The following is an 18666-nucleotide window of genomic DNA, read 5'->3' as shown; positions in this document are numbered from 1 at the left end:
TACCTTATCATGTACTCCAGTTCGAACAATTATAGTTGAAATTAGAATTAAAGAAACATTAACAAGATTTTTTTATCTTTCCTTAAAAAAAGTATTGGTCTGAGAGAAAATTGTCCGTAACTGTAGACTGGGTACGAAAATATTGAGTACAAAACTGCAGGTGAAAAACATGTTATTTTGTTCCAGCAACAAAAGTTGAAGAAATTAAAATATATTTTTGTTTATATTGAGGCATAAGCATGTCAATAGATGCCTAACAAAAACATAATACTGTGTTAACTCCTACGATGATTATCTGGCACAAATTTCTTCAATAATTCCACAAGTTGGTCTACGGGAGTTACCTCCCTTCTGTATTTCCTTTAACATGCGTTATTGACAACAGAATTTAAATTTTCTAGTTTTCAATGCAATAAAATGGAAATTTATTGTATTTTTATGCTCAAACCATTTTCTTTCTTCATATCAAATGTTTACACTTCTATTCTTTCACGCATAAATTTTGACATAGGAGCGTATTTTCATTTTGTTGTGCGTAACTGTGACGCACGAATTTTAAAAGTGATGCGTATTTTAGATTTTCTATGCGTATTTTACGCTTATACGCACGCTATCTGGAGCTCTGTTAAGGTTGTTCATCCCTGGAAGTTTAAGCAAAACCTGCCATCCGGTTTAAGAGGAGTTGCATTCACAAAATTTCTACATAGTATATAATAGTGAAAAAATCAACAAAGGGCCATTATTCTGTAAAATTTGGTCGCAGCCAAATTTCCTTCCTTCACTACCATCTACACCTTAAGGTTGTTCATCCCTGTAAGTTTAAGCAAAATCTGCCATCCGGTTTAAGAGGAGTTGCGTTCACAAAATTTCTACATAGTATATAGTGACAAAATCAACAAAGGGCCATAATTCTGTAAAATTTGGTCGCATCAAAAATTTCTTCCTTTACTACCATCTACACATAAAGGTTGTTCATCCCTGGAAGTTTAAGCTAAATCTGCCATCCGGTTTAAGAGGAGTTGCGTTCACAAAATTTCTACATAGTATATAATGAAAAAATCAACAAAGGGCCATAATTCTGTTAAATTTGGTTGCAGCAAAAATTCCTTCCCTTACTACCATCTACACATAAAGGTGTTTCATCCTGGAAGTTTAAGCAAAATCTGCCATCCGGTTTAAGAGGAGTGCGTTCATAAAATTTCTACAAAGTATATAATGAAAAATCAACAAAGGGCCATAATTCTGTTAGCATTTGGTTGGCAGCAAAAATTCCTTCCTTTACTGCGGATCTACACATTAAGGTTGTTCATCCCCTGGAAGTTTAAGCAAAATCTGCCATCCGGTTTAAGAGGAGTTGCATTCACAAAATGTCTACATAGTATATAGTGGAAAAATCAACAAAGGGCCATAATTCTTGTAAAATTTGGTCGCAGCGAAAATTCCTTCCTTTTACTGCCATCTACACATTAAGGTTGTTCATCCCTGTAAGTTTTAAGGCAAAATCTGCCATCCGGTTTAAGAGGAGTTGCGGTTCACAAGATTTCGGGACGTACGGACGGACTGAAGGACGGACAAGTGCAACGCTATATGCTCCCACATTGTGGGGGCATAAAAATGAACAAAGGGCCATAATTCTGTTAAATTTGGTTGCAGCAAATATTCCTTCCTTTACTACCATCTACACATAAAGGTTGTTCATCTCTGGAAGTTTAAGCAAAATCTGCCATCCGGTTTAAGAGGAGTTGCTTTCACAAAATTTCTACATAGTATATAGTGAAAAAATCAACAAAGGGCCATAATTCTATTAAATTTGGTCGCAGCGAAAATTCCTTCCTTTACTACCATCTACACATTAAGGTTGTTCATCCCTGTAAGTTTAAGCAAAATCTGCCATCCGGTTTAAGAGGAGTTGCGTTCACAAGATTTTGGGACGGACTGACAAGTGCAACGCTATATGCTCCCACATTGTGGGGGCATAAAAAAATCTTATTTAAATTTACTTACATGTTAAACTGTCAAATCCTTTTTTGTGCCAGGCAGTATCTACTGCACTGGACATACCACTGCGGGTTTTACAGGGAAATTTCGGGGAAAGTCTTAATCTGCTGTGAGGTTTTTCAAGATGTGGACCACTTCTGATTTGTTTTCAACCTTTGACTGTCTGTGAGAACTGTAATTGTAAAAATATATTTCAAAAATATTTTCTGTATTTTAAAATTCATCTTTAAACGTAATATTGACAAATATTGAAGATACACCAATGAATTGACAATAACTTATTTATAATTAATGTAACACAATGTTCATACATTTTGTTAATTTTTAATGCTGATTGCACGACTTTTTCCTGACCAATTTTAGTAATCATTTTATGAAATAATTCAGACTGCATATCGATTATTCATCACATGAAGATACATCAAATTGTTTCTATTAAAGACAACCCCAAATAGCATTACAAAATTATCACAGTATTATCATTTAATTGCTACACCATGATTATAAATATATATAAAAAAACCTCATAGATTTCAACTTACAGTTTATTAGGCATTTTTGTTTGATGTATTGTTGAGGATTGTTCATCACAATTGTATAAATCTGACCATTCACTGTCATTTGTAACTGTAGCATCTGACTCAAGAATAGACCTTGAATAAAAAGAAAATACATATGTACAAACAGTATATGGAGAGATATTCATATATTGAAGCAATTGACCTAACACAAACAGTTTAACAACACCAGTCAGTTTTGCATAGTCCTTTACTTTCGTAAATAAACAAAATACAGAAAACAAACTACCAGTACTCACTTTAGTGCTGGCGAGGCATCTGGCAAAGGACATCCTCCAAGATCTTGTCAATAAGACCTTCTCTTCTGATACCATTGATTCTTCATGATGCACATCCCTTAAAAAGAATGCATGTATTTAATAAGAATTTTAGTCTTAAACCAATGAAGGTAAGTTTGTCATGTAGAAATAAATACTTTTTTTAAAAAACAATTACACATTCATGTTATTTTGAAAAAAAAAATATGTACATGAATATAGAGTAACATGCAAAAACAACAAAGCCATTGTTTAAAAATTCTTTTCTCATATATGGATTGTATAATATTCTTTGGTTCCCTAAACCACGAGTGTGCCAGCAATATAGCATTATACCATGACAAGCTGCATAGACATATAATTACAAAATAATTTTTGAAATTCTTCCAATTCAATTACATGTTATTTCGAAAATATCATTGTAAATATGTCTTACTCCATTTCCTTGATCTTTGTTCTTTCGCAGCAGATTCTGTCGACATAGAAGCCACTGTCTCAATGATATTTCCAACACGTCTCTCCATTTCTTTTCATGTTTTTATTTCCAATTGTTGGTATATAGAGTGTTGACAACAAATTGTTGACCCTAACCGGCCCACCTACACTATCAATCATTGCTGTAAGAAAATGAAAAGAAACAAATTATTTCATATAAGTGTCCAAAAAAACTTCACATGGATTGTAATTTACATAACCGTGATAATAACACATTGCATAAATTTATATAGAGCTATTTTTAGCTGCCTCATGTATGTTGAATATTACTGTGACTGTGTGTATTGGCAGCCTAGTGTAAACTGTGTCTTTTATATAATGTACATGTAGGATTCTGTAATGTCTTACTAAAATTGCATTGTTGCAAGATTTAATTTAGCAACGTTTTATCATTTGTTTTTCAAATTTCTCAGTGACTTTGGGGAAATTAAAACAGTTCAGAGGGAAGTTTATAAAAAATTTCACAATAGGAAGTGGCTAGCCGTACGGGCCCGTACCGCTAGCCAAAAGTTTTAGCCGTACGTGAGTCACGTACGACTAGCCAGGACACACTGTATTGGCTAGCTGTACGGCACTTTTCAAAATTATATGGAGTACGTGAGTCACGTACGGCTAGAACTTTTGGCTAGCCGTACGGGCCCGTACGGCTAGCCACTTCCTTCACAATAAGGAGTAGTGTTTTACAGCTCAACACAAACAAGATACATGTAATGATGAATTCTGTATAATAAATTAATTATTTATAAATCTGAAACATAAATTTGGTCCGCATAATTTCTCTCATAATTTTACATGTTTGACATCATCACTGATCATTGGAAGACAAGTAGATAAACACTGATAAATCATTATTAAATGTATATTCATTTTGGTACGAGACCTTACATCTATGAATTAATAATCAGTATATATTACTTAATCTAAAGTATGATGCAATACATTAATCACTTACCTGTTCCTAATTTTGTGTTGACAACGAAACATGGCATTCCAACTTTCCCAGGACTTCAATCTACTAGAGTCTATGTGTTTTTCCATGACCGCATTCTGTTTTTCGACATTTCACATACAAATATCCAGACACACCCTGTTTAAATTCACCTAACATGTTGTCAAAAGTTAATGGTAGCCTACTGGTCCAAGTCTACATTTTTTACAAAATCTTAGGTTTGACCGTAACACGGCAAACTCAACGGTAGTCAGACTATTCTCTCCCTTACCAGTTCCTCCCCTGACGTTTCCTCCCTGACGGTTCTCTCCCTATTTTGGGGGAGAACCGTCTGCATATTTGCAAATAAGCAGACAGTTCCTCCCCATCTTTATTTTTATTAATACGTTATTGTCGAAGTATTTAGATGTTTAATAAATGAATACAATGTAAGTGTATTATTAAATTATAATATTAATTGATATAAATTAGAAAAAAAAATATTTTATTGGAGTATTTAGATGGGCATGTTTATGATTAATTGACATAGATTAGATAAAAAGTTTTCTTTTAGCATATTAGTATATTATTCTGATATTTTTTATTAGCTCTAACGTATACTTTTTAATGTGTTTAATTTACTTGAATAGGATAATCATTCGATATTTATTATTAGGTGAGTTTTTTTTTTTGTTTTTGTTTTTTTTTAATAAATAAGAAAAAAAATTATAAGAAAAAAATGATTTATAAATTTTAATTGCTAAATTTCATACTTTTGTATAATGAAGAAAGGAGTTCAATACACATGTGCGTTAAGTTTGCTGTCAGAGATAATTAAGGTGTTTATTAATTCATTATTCAAGAATCAAGGTGTAATCTAATGATTAAAATAACTGTGAAAAGGTGTTGATAAACAAATATTTTTATTACTTATTTGGTAATATATATTGTTTTATGTTAATGACTACATGTTCTTTAATCAATTTTGAATAAAAGTAAATGTGAAATGTGATTGCATACCAGTTATTGCCTTTTTTATTTTCTATTTAGGATACTTGTAACCACCTTATTCACTATTTAACAAATGAATGAATATCACTAGACCTTCACATAATTACAGGTGTATGTATATCAATCACTGTCCATTAAAGACACCTCTCACAATGAAGGTGTTAATAAGATTAAAATATGAAAGGTGTTAAATTTACAAACACTTTTCAGAATCAAATAATCATAAAATGCACTTTTAATACTTAATATCAAATACATTCTTTTAATAATCTTCAAGAAATATTATTAGATTAGTAAAAACTAAAATGATAACTAACAAATAAAATTTGGGGGAGAACTGTCTGCATATTTCATATTTGGGAGAGAACCGTCAGGGGAGGAAACGGTTAGGGAGAGAACCGTCAGGGAGAGGAACTGGTAAGGGAGAGAATAGTCTGTCATTCAAACTCAACGACAACGATTCTTCTTCCCTCTTATCAACCGATTTAGGAAGAGTTGATGTTTTGTAGAGCTGGTTTGGTTGACCCGTAATACTGGTTATCTGCACTATAGTTATGTTCTATGATTAAGTCGGAATACTTGGGTTTTCTGCATCTTTTTACACTTTTTTTGAATCGACCGAGCGTATCACGCCTGTAAGACGCCATGTTAGATATCTACGGAAATTACGTCATTTTCTTGGGGAATACTACCACGTGACCGAGGATATCCGCTATTATTAGAATTCCGACTTTATACGTAAACAAACGAAGTTCGTTACGATAAATGGCGAGATATGGCGGTAATTGTCGAAGATTGCCGATTTCATTATGGGTCTTCTACCTTATAATTTTTTAACTGTTATTGTGAACTACAATACCCTCCATGATACATAATATTATGATGTTTCAATTTGATAACTCTTAGGCAAAAAATAAAAATATGTTTGTTTCCATTTCCCGACCCATTAAAATAGGGTTGGGTAGGTAGGTAGGTAGGTTAATTATAGGTAGGTACATGAAGGACTTTTTTATATGTGCATAATAATATACATGTAATTCCTTAGCAAAATAGTTATTTACTGAACAAAGTTGGATTAACTTTCAGAACTGATATGTTTGTGGCGATTATCTGGCAAACTTGCTTTTATAGAAAAGTTTCTGGTGAACTTTCAGCGAATATTTTTTTTGATAGAAAGATTCTGGCAATCTGTGGCAAATTAGTTTTCCACTGAAAGTTTTTGGCAAACTTTTGGCGAACAACTTAATATTCTGGTGAATTCGCCGCAAAGTCGCCAAATGTTTGCTACAGAGTTGCCACTAGTGGCGATATCTTGCAAACACTTGACACGGTGTTTCGGCGAACTAAAAGGTTTGCAGCGAATTTGCGGCAAAGTTGCGGCGAGTTTACGGCAAACCTTTCCTTTTGGTACGGGTATGTATTGCATTGTTTATAATAGTATTTATAGCATTATTAAGACTTCGTATTGCATTGCTGTTTCAAGAATGTTCTGTCTGGTTTTTACGAGCTCGAGCGCGTATTGCATTATGATATATGCATTTTGCGGAAATGCTAGCACTAATTTCCTTAAGCGTAACATTGTCTTGATAAAATGATAGTGTTTAGTGAATTTACGTTATTAATCCAAAATCTAAATTTATTTTGCACAATCTGGTTCTTATTACAAACGATTTGTGCCAAAATATTTTATTTCACATTTCGTTTTTCTTTTATTGTCAATAATTGGCACTTTAGTCTTCAAACTTAACAGATAGGAAATTTGAACTGTTATCTTGATAATTAAGGTGAACGTCTTTTCATTCAACGTATTAATGTCATATTTACCAAGCAATATGCTCTCACCGTTCTTTTTTGTAAAGGATCACGGGGTTGTTTTAAATAAAGCGTTTTTACGCTAAAATTACTATTTAAGGAAATTTATCTAGACAATCTCATACTCTGTTGAATCACTTTAATGGGATATCGTTTACCGCGTGTTTTATACAGACATGTCTATATTTAAAATATTTAAGATAAAGTATTTTATGAAAACAGTGTGCATGGACAGTTTTCGTGACAAGCCTAAATCTGAACTTTTAATATGTTATGTTTTTATTTTGAACTATTCGTTCTTATCAAAATAAATACAATATAAACACATGTATAAAAATAGTCATTTTACGCGATGTTATCACGCAATTGTGACCAAAACAATACAAATCCGATTAACGATAAAGATATTTTCTCCATATAGAAGTAAACAAATAACATTGGGACATTGACTCTATACTTCTCTTTCATGACAAAGGTTATGGTCTTATGAGTCATTTTATCACAACTTTTCAAAATCATAAAGCGTACGAAGTTATGTTACAGACAAAACTGTGACAATCTGTTTTATTATAATTATGCTAACGTTTGATAAATAATATACAGTCTAACATGCAGGGATCTGAAAACGACTTTACAAGAGTGCGTTATTAAACATTATGTGTGATATATATGGCTATACTACCATAACTACCCTACTACAAAATGAACCATAAAGTTTAAAATTATTTAAAAGAGACACTTAAGAAAAGTTGGAAATTGTGTGTAAGTAAGATATACGGCAACAATACATATCTATTACGAACATAAAAAACAACAAACAAAAAATAAAAAAAGAACAACAAAAAACAAAGACATATCTAACCACAGAAAAAGCATTTAAGGTATTACCACCCTAACGGGCACTATAAGGAACTGAAAAAGTTATATCATAGGTCAGATATATACCTTAAAGTACACCTGTATGCAAAATTTAAACAATCTTTACCGTACGGAAATCGAGTTATGGCCACTTTTATGAACTGAAGATAGGGTGTATGAGGGCCCTTTTTCAGAAATGAGTAACCTTTAAAAAATCTGCAATAACATTCTAATGAAAAACGTTTTCCCTTTAATTTTTGGTAAGAAACAAATAGTACTATTCAGCTAACAATCATCATATTAAACAAAATTATGGTTTCTACTCAAAATTTATAAAATATGTATAAAAATGTTACCCTACCCCATCCATTTTTAACACGTGTTTGATAATTTTTCTACTTATGGGGCCTAATTTAAAAAATCCTTAAAATTTACCCAAATGAGTGCCTGTTTTCAAAGTTTCCCTAAATTTTAAGAAAAGTATATTGGTTGATCTTGTAAAATATATAATACTTTTACCGTCTAGTTTTGATTTTATTACACTTTGAAAATATCAGGTATCATATTTATTACTAGATTTAGCTTTATTTAGGCAATAAATACCTATATAAATTAAATAATAAAAAATAAACACTTTTTCTACCCAAAATGGATGGAGAGATACATAAATAACGTTAAAAGAAAAAAAATAAAAAAAATTGACCCATCTGAGGTTTGAACCCATAGCCCTCAGTTTCAATGTAGTTAACAGTAGTTCTAGCCTATTTGAGTACTCTTCAAAGCGAAGGTAGGGCATTAGGATGGTAATACCTTAAAACAAAACGTATAGTACATTTGATAGACTTGTCTTGTAAATATCCATTTACACCATTTTCATCCTTTTCAGATAGCACTTACTTACGCAGAATCTAGAAATAAGTCGTGTAGATATTTATTGCACCAACAGACGAAACCCTTGAAACTCATGTCATGTAATTATTACCTATCTGTTTCTTTGACAAATTGTAAGGTTTTAATCATTGATTACTTCCAAAATAAAGCGTTAATGCACATTTTTAGTTTACATTCATGCTTTAATGCCGATTAAATATACACGGTACAGAAACACTGTGTTGCTGTTCGACAGTAGGTTCAAACATAACAAATTCTTTAATCTTTGCAAATAGTAGAAATATAATTAAGAAAAAATTGGAATTCCTAAATAACGGCAAAATTGAAATTGTTGCAGGCTCTGTGTTATTATGCCTGTTAATATACGGTTGTAGTTTTTGCAATCTACCGCCCACGCATTCTTGAGCCGGCTGATGTTAGAAACATCCGCTGATGTATTTATACGGAATCAATCTTAATTTTTATACTTGTTTACATTATTCACTTGATTATTCGTATTATCCATAAAATACCATTAAATTAATCAGAAGCAGCAAATATTAACACGCGCACTTTGACGTGCAGCAATGATTTCCCATTATAAAAGTATTCTTTATCATATTTAAGACTGTGAAAATATGCATTTATCATGTTGTTTATACAGAAATGCCAAACAATTGATTTCAAATAAATAAAACTATTCAGTATTTTATGCATTTGAGATTCATTTTACAATTTTGAGTGCCTCCAAAATTAATGAGACAGCTATATTGATCAATTATATTAACAAATGCATAAAGAACCTAAATGTCATGTTCAATTGTACGCCATTTCAATTTGTAGAAATATGAATATAATTTCAACTATTTAAACCTAAATATCTCGAGGCGAAGTTTATATTTTAAGTGAATTAATTTAAAGATGGTCAGTGACATTATAAATTAACGGAAAGTATATTCAACTGGGAATGCAGCTGTACAAAGCAAGTGTAACATAATGAGCAAAATTCAAAGGTTTTTAATGAACGGCAGATTTTGTTATGTAAACGTGATCATCACCTTTCATTGATTGTTATAAAAAAACACAGTTCGATCTCTTTAATATATCAAATTTAAATCTAGTTTACTTTATGAATATTACACGCAACATTACACTCTGAGTTCAAGCTCAAAGACAGTTTACAAATTATAAATGACCTTTTGTATTTTAAGGTCCATTATACCTAAGAATTGATGCAGTTCTTGTTTCAAAAAAACATTTATGTTTTGTATTTTGTTACATTTTCATAAAGAATACTCATGTGCCATATAGAGGAACTCTCTTTTGCTTCCTTTGCTCTGTTACCAATCAGTATATTTATATTGAATTAGTTTTTCGTATGGAAGCCAACAGCCAACATACTACTTTGTACAGATCCGTTAAATTGTTTTATATAGAAAGTAGTAAAACATAGTTATTACATTGTCATATGATCATGCTTTTAAGCCAGGGAAAATGTAAAACGTAAGTATTTCGTGGTACAAAACAATATTTAAGGCGCATTATTTATTATAAAGTTCGTACAGCAATCCTTAAACACTCCTTGGTGATATAAAACATTTAACTTACATTCAAGAACGAAGGAGGTATTCGTGTGTCTACAAGATTTTTGGTGTGAGAAGGTTTTCTTTAACGGTAAATATTGCACTGTAAGGTAAACCTATAAATCGGTTTAATTGAACCCCTTTATTTCAACCTCAAATATTCGTATAGTATGTACCTTAATACAATTTAAAAGCAGTAAAATGAAATTGACGTCTATAAAGCAATGGATATAATCATTTATTTCCCAGAAGTAAGCAATTTAGCTTTGTGTCAATACAATGATTTAGAATGGCGTTTTTGAATTAAATTAAAAATGACAGGTCTATAATGTCATCTGCAGAAACATGTAATCTTGATTGAAAGACAAATGGTTGCAGACTATTTTTGCAAGGAAGTCCACAAGACAAACAATATAAATCATGTAAATGTAAATGAAATGGCAATAATATTTACACATTTGGTTTTATGAACATTATGATTACCATGCTTTTATAATTTTGTAGGCAAGTTGAAAAATAAATTAAATGTTCAAAACAATTCTTTTGGTGTACAACATTTTTTTTTATAAAATAGTATCACAATTCCGTATAAGTTTGCTTTTGAGTGTTGTCAGAAGGACCGTGGTATTCAGAAATTGAAAATTTTAAATATGTCAAATAAACAGCCTCCAAATATATATATCTTTATGAAAATATAACAGCCTGACCGATGTGACAGGCAAATGACTAATTTGTGTCAGTGTAAAAATATGTGTTCGTCATTAAAAATATGACTGTATAAAGTCCTAAAGGAATAATATTTTATTCATAAATTACTACACAATAAATAAGGCGTTTTTTGTGAGACGAATCTGTAATATTCATAATGACGATATAACAATTATTCTCTAGACATAACATTACAATCAATCTTTTCGAGCAGACTTTTTACCCAAATATAACAATCATGTTTTAAAAAACTAAAACAATTATATTGTACATTTAAATAACGAAGAATCCATAAAATTATTAACAGAATCTTGTCTGCTTGTTCGTCATGAATTCAACTTAATGTTTGTAACGATAACAATAATCTATATATAATTTATTATATAATTGTCATATTGGTATTTAGTTGAATATGTATACGTCAATAAAAAGATCTATCAATTCACATGACTTGTATCATTTACAATACTAATTTGTCATTGGTTATTTGTAAAAATTTAGTTTCAATCACAGATACCATAAAACTATAGTCACTAAGGATAAATTAAATTTCAGAAATTCAAATTTCATATTTTAATGTTTTTTTATGGAATTAAGAATTTGTTGAAACACTAACCGGATTTCTGGGAAATATTTCATGACAACAAATTGTTAAGCTTTTGTTGACAATTTATTAATAATTATAAATGATATTTTTCTGATAAGATGTCATTTAACACAACGTTATCACGCATCTATGGCCTTGACAAATCAAATCCGATTTATTTTTAGAATGTTGTTTTCGCGTCACGAGAGTAAAGCGAGTTCATACACTGACATTATGATATTTTATTCATTTCTTAGTATCAGTATCATATCGAACTTTTTGTGTTTCTTGTAAGTAAGTTCTACGACAACAATCTGTTTCATTTAAAAAGACATTATTTTCTCTATCAAGCTGAAATAAGTTATTTGGTTGTGTATTTCAAACGACCATTTTAATGGCGATTGAAAAATAATAGACAATTACAAATGTTAAGGATATTAACTAATAAACTGCCTAAAAAATAAAAGACAATCCCAGTCTTTTAAAAAACTTAAACATTACCCAAAATTGTCAACGGATATGCATAAATGTCAGGTGGGTCACGTGGGGTAATTGTTTCTCTTCATGTGAGGTTGATTATTACATTGATATTATTACAGACATTACGAATTGAAAAGTTATTTTCATTTCACCTGAACTCTTGGATAGGCATGAAGCCATTCAAAATTGTACTTACATATTCTTAATCTCGCCCGCATTATTTATGGTTGAGATTAGATTATCTGTATAATATTGCATTCTGTTTGCCATAACTGAATCAGATATTCAATTCAACACGGCATTAGAATTACCCATAATACCGTTATACATTAGCATTTTTAAGTTAAATATGTTTCGGTTCATTTCGCTTTTTCCGTATGCTAACAAACGAGATAAGTATAAAATCATGTTTATTGATAATTTAATTAATATCATGTTTAATGATATTAATTGTCTTTGGTGTAGATATCACTCTTGCAAATAACTTGCCAGTAAGTGGACGGAGAAGCTAAGAAAGCTATGCATTCAGTTTGGTATTTGACTAAAAACAGTTTTACAAGCCCTAAAAATTTACCTGAAACATCTCCTGCTACGTGATTTTTGCTTAGATAGTCTGATATGAGTTTTTGACCTAAAACTTGGATATTTTTGTAAAAAAACTGTGAGGTTGGTTTAAGTGGAATGTTGTATGTTTCACGTGAACAAACATTTTCTTTGTCTTCGATGCATTATGTTTTATGTGGTGGCTTTGTTTAGATTAATGGCATCGATTCTGAATTTTTAGAAGAACATAAAATAAAATACCGAATCAACAAATAGGACAAAATCATCAATAAAAATTCATTAATCATAATTTTAATATTGAGTCATTCTTTTAAATTGTATTTGTTGACTTTTTTTCCAGATCAATTAGATTTTTAAAGTGTTAAATTGAATGACGTCAACGTTTGATCAAATTGTGAAAATTCCAAAAAATCCAAAAATCCCTGTATAGTCTAAACAACAGTATATCTTATCATAGAATTCGGACAGTTCCAGGCAAACGTATCTGATTTAGGAATATTACATGTCTTGATTGAATTTTTTCCATTTCTTTACATTAAGCCCTTTTATCATGACGTTATATTTAGTTAACATTCGGTTCCTTGCAAAAGCTAGCTTTATGTTATAATAACTTTTTTATTTGAGAACAACCAACTGAAAACGAAATATTTGACATTTTGAATAGAAAACCCTTGATATTTCTATATTACTCTGGGAAGGTGAAATCGTCTTGGAGAAATTAACTCTAAAATATTTACACAAGACAAATGAGAAATAAAAACAGTATCGCGGTACAGCATGTCTGTTTGCGTCATTTACTGTTTTGAATTCTAATTATGGATTTTATGGATGCATTTTGTTCTTAAATGATCAGAGTTGTTATCAATTGTTTTAATTAATATCTTAAACGATTCACCAAAGTAGTGTAAACCTGTATGGCGGTAGAGCATTTTGTTTTCGTCGTAAATTGCTTTTTAATCCAATTACATATTGATGGATGCACTTTGTTCTTAAATGATCCGATGCGTTATAATCTGTTTTACTGATTATGTTCATTCGCTTATATGCTTATCAACATGACTTTCGCTTTGTTTGATTTATAATAGCTTTAACCTAAAAGTCGTTGCACTTCAATCGGTGTAAACAGATTCAATTGCTTATTAAATGAAAGCTGAACAAGGTGGTTAAGGTAAATCAATCACCATTTCAAAGTAATTCGGATTAGAATCATATTTACGAATAACCATTACATTGTTAATACAAGTACGTATTGCATAATGATTTCGGGTACGTATAACATTGTTATTACTGGTATGTATTGCAATGTTATTAGGATTACGTAATGCCTTGATATTTAGAGTACGTAATTCATTATTTAAACGAGTACGTATTGCATTGTTAAAACGAGAACTTATTGCATTATTAAGAGTTCGTATTGCATTGCTGTTTTAATAATGTTTTGCCTGGTTTTTACTAGCACGTAATTTAACATATAGGAAATTTGAACTGTTATCTAAATAATTCAAGTGAACGTTATTTCCAGGCAATAAGATCAGACAATTTTTTGTACAAGACCACGGGTGGTTTAAAATCGAGCACTTTTACGCTAAAATTACTATTTAAGGAGATATATCTGGACAATAACATTTTGTTAATCACTTTTATGGGATATCATTTACCGTGTGCTATGTACAGGAACGTCCATATCTAAAATATTTTAGAGTATTTTAAAGTATTTCATGGAAACAGTTTGCTTTGACAATGTTCGTGACAAGCCTTAATCTGAACTTTTAACACGTATGGAAGGAGTTATTTATGATTATGAACAATTTATTCTTATCGAAAATATAAACATTGTATAAAACGTCATTTTACGTGACGTTATCACGCAACTTTGACCTAAACAATACAAACCCGATTAACGATAAAGATGTTTTCTCCATATTGAAGTAAACAAACAGCATTCGGACATTGACTCTATGCTTCTCTTTCATGAGAAAGGTAATGATAATATGAGTCATTGTACCACAACTTTTCAAAATCAGAAAGTGTACGAAGTTATTTTACAGACAAAAACCAGACAATCTGTTTTATTATAATTATTGCTTACGCTTGATAAAATGATATAAAAACTAACATGAAGGGATCTGAAAACAACTTTACACGTGTGCGTTATAAAACATGATATATGTGACTAAACTACCACAATTACACAACTACCATGTACTTTTAAAATGATTCCAAAGAGACACTTAAGAGGAGATGGAAATTGTAAAGAAAAAAAACAACAACCAAAAACAGCAACAACAAAACACAAAGACTTATATAACCACCGAGAAAGCATTTAAAACAAAACGTACAGTTAACTTGATAGACTTGTCTTGTAAATATCCATTTAATACATCATTTTCATCCTTTTCAGATAGCACTTACTTAAGTAGAATCTAGAAATAAGTCATGTAAAGATTTATTGCAACAAGCAGACGAAACCGTTGAAATTCATGTCATTTAATTATTCCCTATCTATATCTTTGACAAATCGTACGCTTTTAATCATTGATTACTTCCAAAATGAGGCGATAATGCACATTTTTAGTTTACATTGAAGCTTTAATGCCGATGAGGTATACAAGTTTTATTCTACAGAACCAATGTTTCACTGTTCGACATATGACTCAATTATCACCTTTTGTGTTTAATCTTTGAAAATGACAGAACTATAATTGAGAAAAACGGAAATCCTAAAGAACGGCAAAATTTAAATTGTTGCAAGCTCGGTATTATTATGTATGTTAATATACGGTAGTAGTAATTGTAAAATTCCGGCCACGCACCCTATAACCAAGTAAATGGGTATTCAACATTTTAAAATGCAACGTTGAAATCTTAATTTGAAACATTCCCTGATTCGATCTTAAATTTCATAACTGTTCACATTAATTTCTCAAGTATTTAATTTGATAAATTCATAAAATAACATCAAATTTATCTGTGAGACCGTTATAAACCAGAACCTTTAAACACATGTGCCTCACTTCCATTCGCAGCAATGCTATCCAATTGTAAATGCATCCATAAGAATTTAAAGCAATAAAAATATGCATTTATCTCACTGTTTTTACAAAATTGCCCAAAAAAATGCTTTTATATTAATAAAAACTATACAGTTATTTATGCATTTGAGATGCATTTAATAAATTTGAGTGACTCCAAATTATATTAGACCTCAAAATCCATTCTATTTAAGAGAAAATATGTCATGTGTAATAGTATACTGAACTAATCATTTCGTTTTCTATTTGTGGGAAATGCAGAAAATGTCAAATAGCTGGAGGCGACTGTCATGTTATAAGTGAATTAATTCAAAGATACAATGTGGCCATACCGCGTGACTTTTCGGGTACGGAACACGCCGATTTTTCACCCGATTCAGGTATGTTTTTTAATCATAACTTATTTATTACTCAACCGATTTTGATCAGATAAGCCGTAATTATATCGGTTATCCACGGTATATCAAAATTCTGAAAACCCCTGAATGGTTTTTGAGAACATTCGAGTACAGTTTTCTTTTCATAGCCTGGGCCAAGGGGAACGGTACACACTCATTTGGCATAACAGGCGATTTCTAGCAAGTCATATGTTTTTTGACGCTATTTCATAGAAAAATACATGTTAAATCTGATATATTTACTATGTCCAATGTATCGAGTGAATGCAGTGATGTTTTAGCATATTTTCATAAAGTTATGTTGAAATGATACGGAACACACTGTTATTTCAAAAGATACGGTACACACACAATTTCTGTCTTTGAAACAATTCTAAAATAAAATATACTAAAATTCAATTTCAATTATAATAGTGATTTTTTCTCAGTTGTACCCGGAAAGTCACGTGGTATGGCCACATTGAGATAGACCTTGACAATATGCATGAATAAATATGAGTGTACAAAATTCAAGAATGTTGATGAAATTACGGATTTAAAAAAAAGCAAGTAAATTTGCCTTACATTTATAATTTTATAAGGAAATTCAATCTATTCTTTAATTTATTCTTTCGAGTGCATTTTGCTTACAATAGTTTGATTGGCATACAATGTTGACCGTGAAAGTATTGTACCCTAAATAATTCAAAAATATATCAACCAAAAGTACTCTCTGAGTTCAAGATCAAAGTCAGATTGCAACTTGTAAATAACCGTCAATTAAAGTCCCATTTCATCCATTTCACATTAGAAGTGATGCAATTCTGGTTTCTCAAATACCTTTCATGTTCGCTATTTTGTTAATATATTTTATAAAGAATACTCATTAGCCGTAGAGAGGAACTATCTTTTGATTCCTTTGCACTATTACTTATTGGCATAATTATATTGAATTTGTATTTTGTATTGAGGCCATAATATAACTATGTACAGATCCGCTAAAATGGTATATATAGATAAAGTAATGCTTTTGTCATAATTTATGATGCTTTTAAACCGGGATAAATGTAAAAAGTAAGTGTTCGGGGTTCAAAGCAATATTTAAGTGCAAACTTTGACGTTGCATTTTTTCATGAGAAGTTTTACAGCAATCCATAAACAATGCTTGGTGATTTGAAATATTTTACTAGCATTTAAGTACGAAGGAAACATTCGTGTGTCTACAAGTATTCTGTGTGTGTGAAAAGGTTTTCTTTAGCGGGAAATATTGCAATGTTAAGTAAACTTATCAATCAAAGTGAACCGCTTACTTTCAACCACTAATATGCGCGAAGTATGTTCGTTAATACATTTTAAAAACAAAATGAATTTGACGTCTATAAAGCAATAGATATAATCATTCATTTCCTAGAAGTAAACAATTTTGTTTTTCCTACCTCGTTAAACAACAAACAGTTTGATTCTTACGTTAGATTGATTAATTTAATACAAGCAACATAATATCAAATAAACTTTACAATTTTAAAACGGTTAGTAAATGCACTGTTTTCACACGTTAACATAACTAGCCCTTATGAAGACTGATTTAGTAAGTCTGAGGACCTCTGAAGTACAGCAATTTATTCTTTATAGTATGGCTATTTCTAATAACTTTAGGATATAAGAAGAGATTTTACCAGTTTGAGAAAGGAAATATGATAGCTACATTTAATGCATCGCCTGGAGAATTCCATAAACTGATATGATATATACTGCTATTTTAAGGTATGTTTAATACACTTTAACGGTATATGCAATATAATTGGTCATTCATAAGTTAGCCAAACAGCTTCATCAAATATTTTAAATCGTTTATTCAGACACTATTTCTATAAAAATCATTTAATCAATTAAGAAATGTGTCTCAAAAATAGAGTTTAAACCACATGAATTTATGCTTATCCTTAAAAAAGTTTCTTTTCACTAATGCAATCTGCATCGCATTCATTTTGTGATTATATTGCTATGTTTTCATTTGTATTTGCAAACTTAGACATGCCCATTGTTTATTGCTTAAAAAAAAATTTGCATTGTCATTTCTTCAAAATAGAAAATCAAAGAAAGAAGGAGTTTTTATTTCTAGGCTTAACTAGTTATTTATATTAAAATATGATATTATTCTATAACGCCACATGCTTTACAACACACAGTCAGCCAAGATAAACACCTTTAAATGTACATGGCAAACTTGATAAATGATAAAAATATTGTTAACTAGTAACTGTTGTGATTCGCTTTGCATTCTGTTTTAGGAAACCTGCATGAATTTCTTTCTAAAATACGACACTTTCAGATTTTGAAGGAATTCAAATTTTAATAAATCAAAACAAGGAATTCAAATAATTAGCTGTTCTAATGGATGCATTCTGTCAGAGAACTTTGTGTTTATGAAAAAAATAGCATTTAAATGGTACTTTTGAAAATTAAGTAAAAATGAAATGCCTCAAATATCATCTGCAGAAACATGTTATCTTGATTTAAAAACAACTA

At 30.6% G+C, this 18666-nt stretch overlaps 1 long non-coding RNA gene across 1 annotated transcript; it reads right to left on the bottom strand.

The window, feature by feature from the left end:
* Positions 1-2546: 2546 nt before the first annotated feature.
* Positions 2547-4366, bottom strand: LOC132733726 (uncharacterized). The gene is made up of 4 exons (XR_009626203.1): positions 4281-4366; positions 3270-3450; positions 2816-2912; positions 2547-2651 (listed from the first exon to the last, which is right to left on the bottom strand). It is a non-coding gene; the product is annotated as an uncharacterized LOC132733726 (long non-coding RNA).
* Between the last annotated feature and the right edge of the window lie 14300 nt (positions 4367-18666).

The sequence above is a fragment of the Ruditapes philippinarum genome, unplaced genomic scaffold (assembly GCF_026571515.1).
Source record: "Ruditapes philippinarum isolate M1 unplaced genomic scaffold, ASM2657151v2 ctg3736_1_1_1_1, whole genome shotgun sequence".
NCBI lineage: Eukaryota > Metazoa > Mollusca > Bivalvia > Venerida > Veneridae > Ruditapes > Ruditapes philippinarum.
Note: the sequence above shows the minus strand (reverse complement) of the source record. Positions and strands in the feature narration are given on the sequence as shown.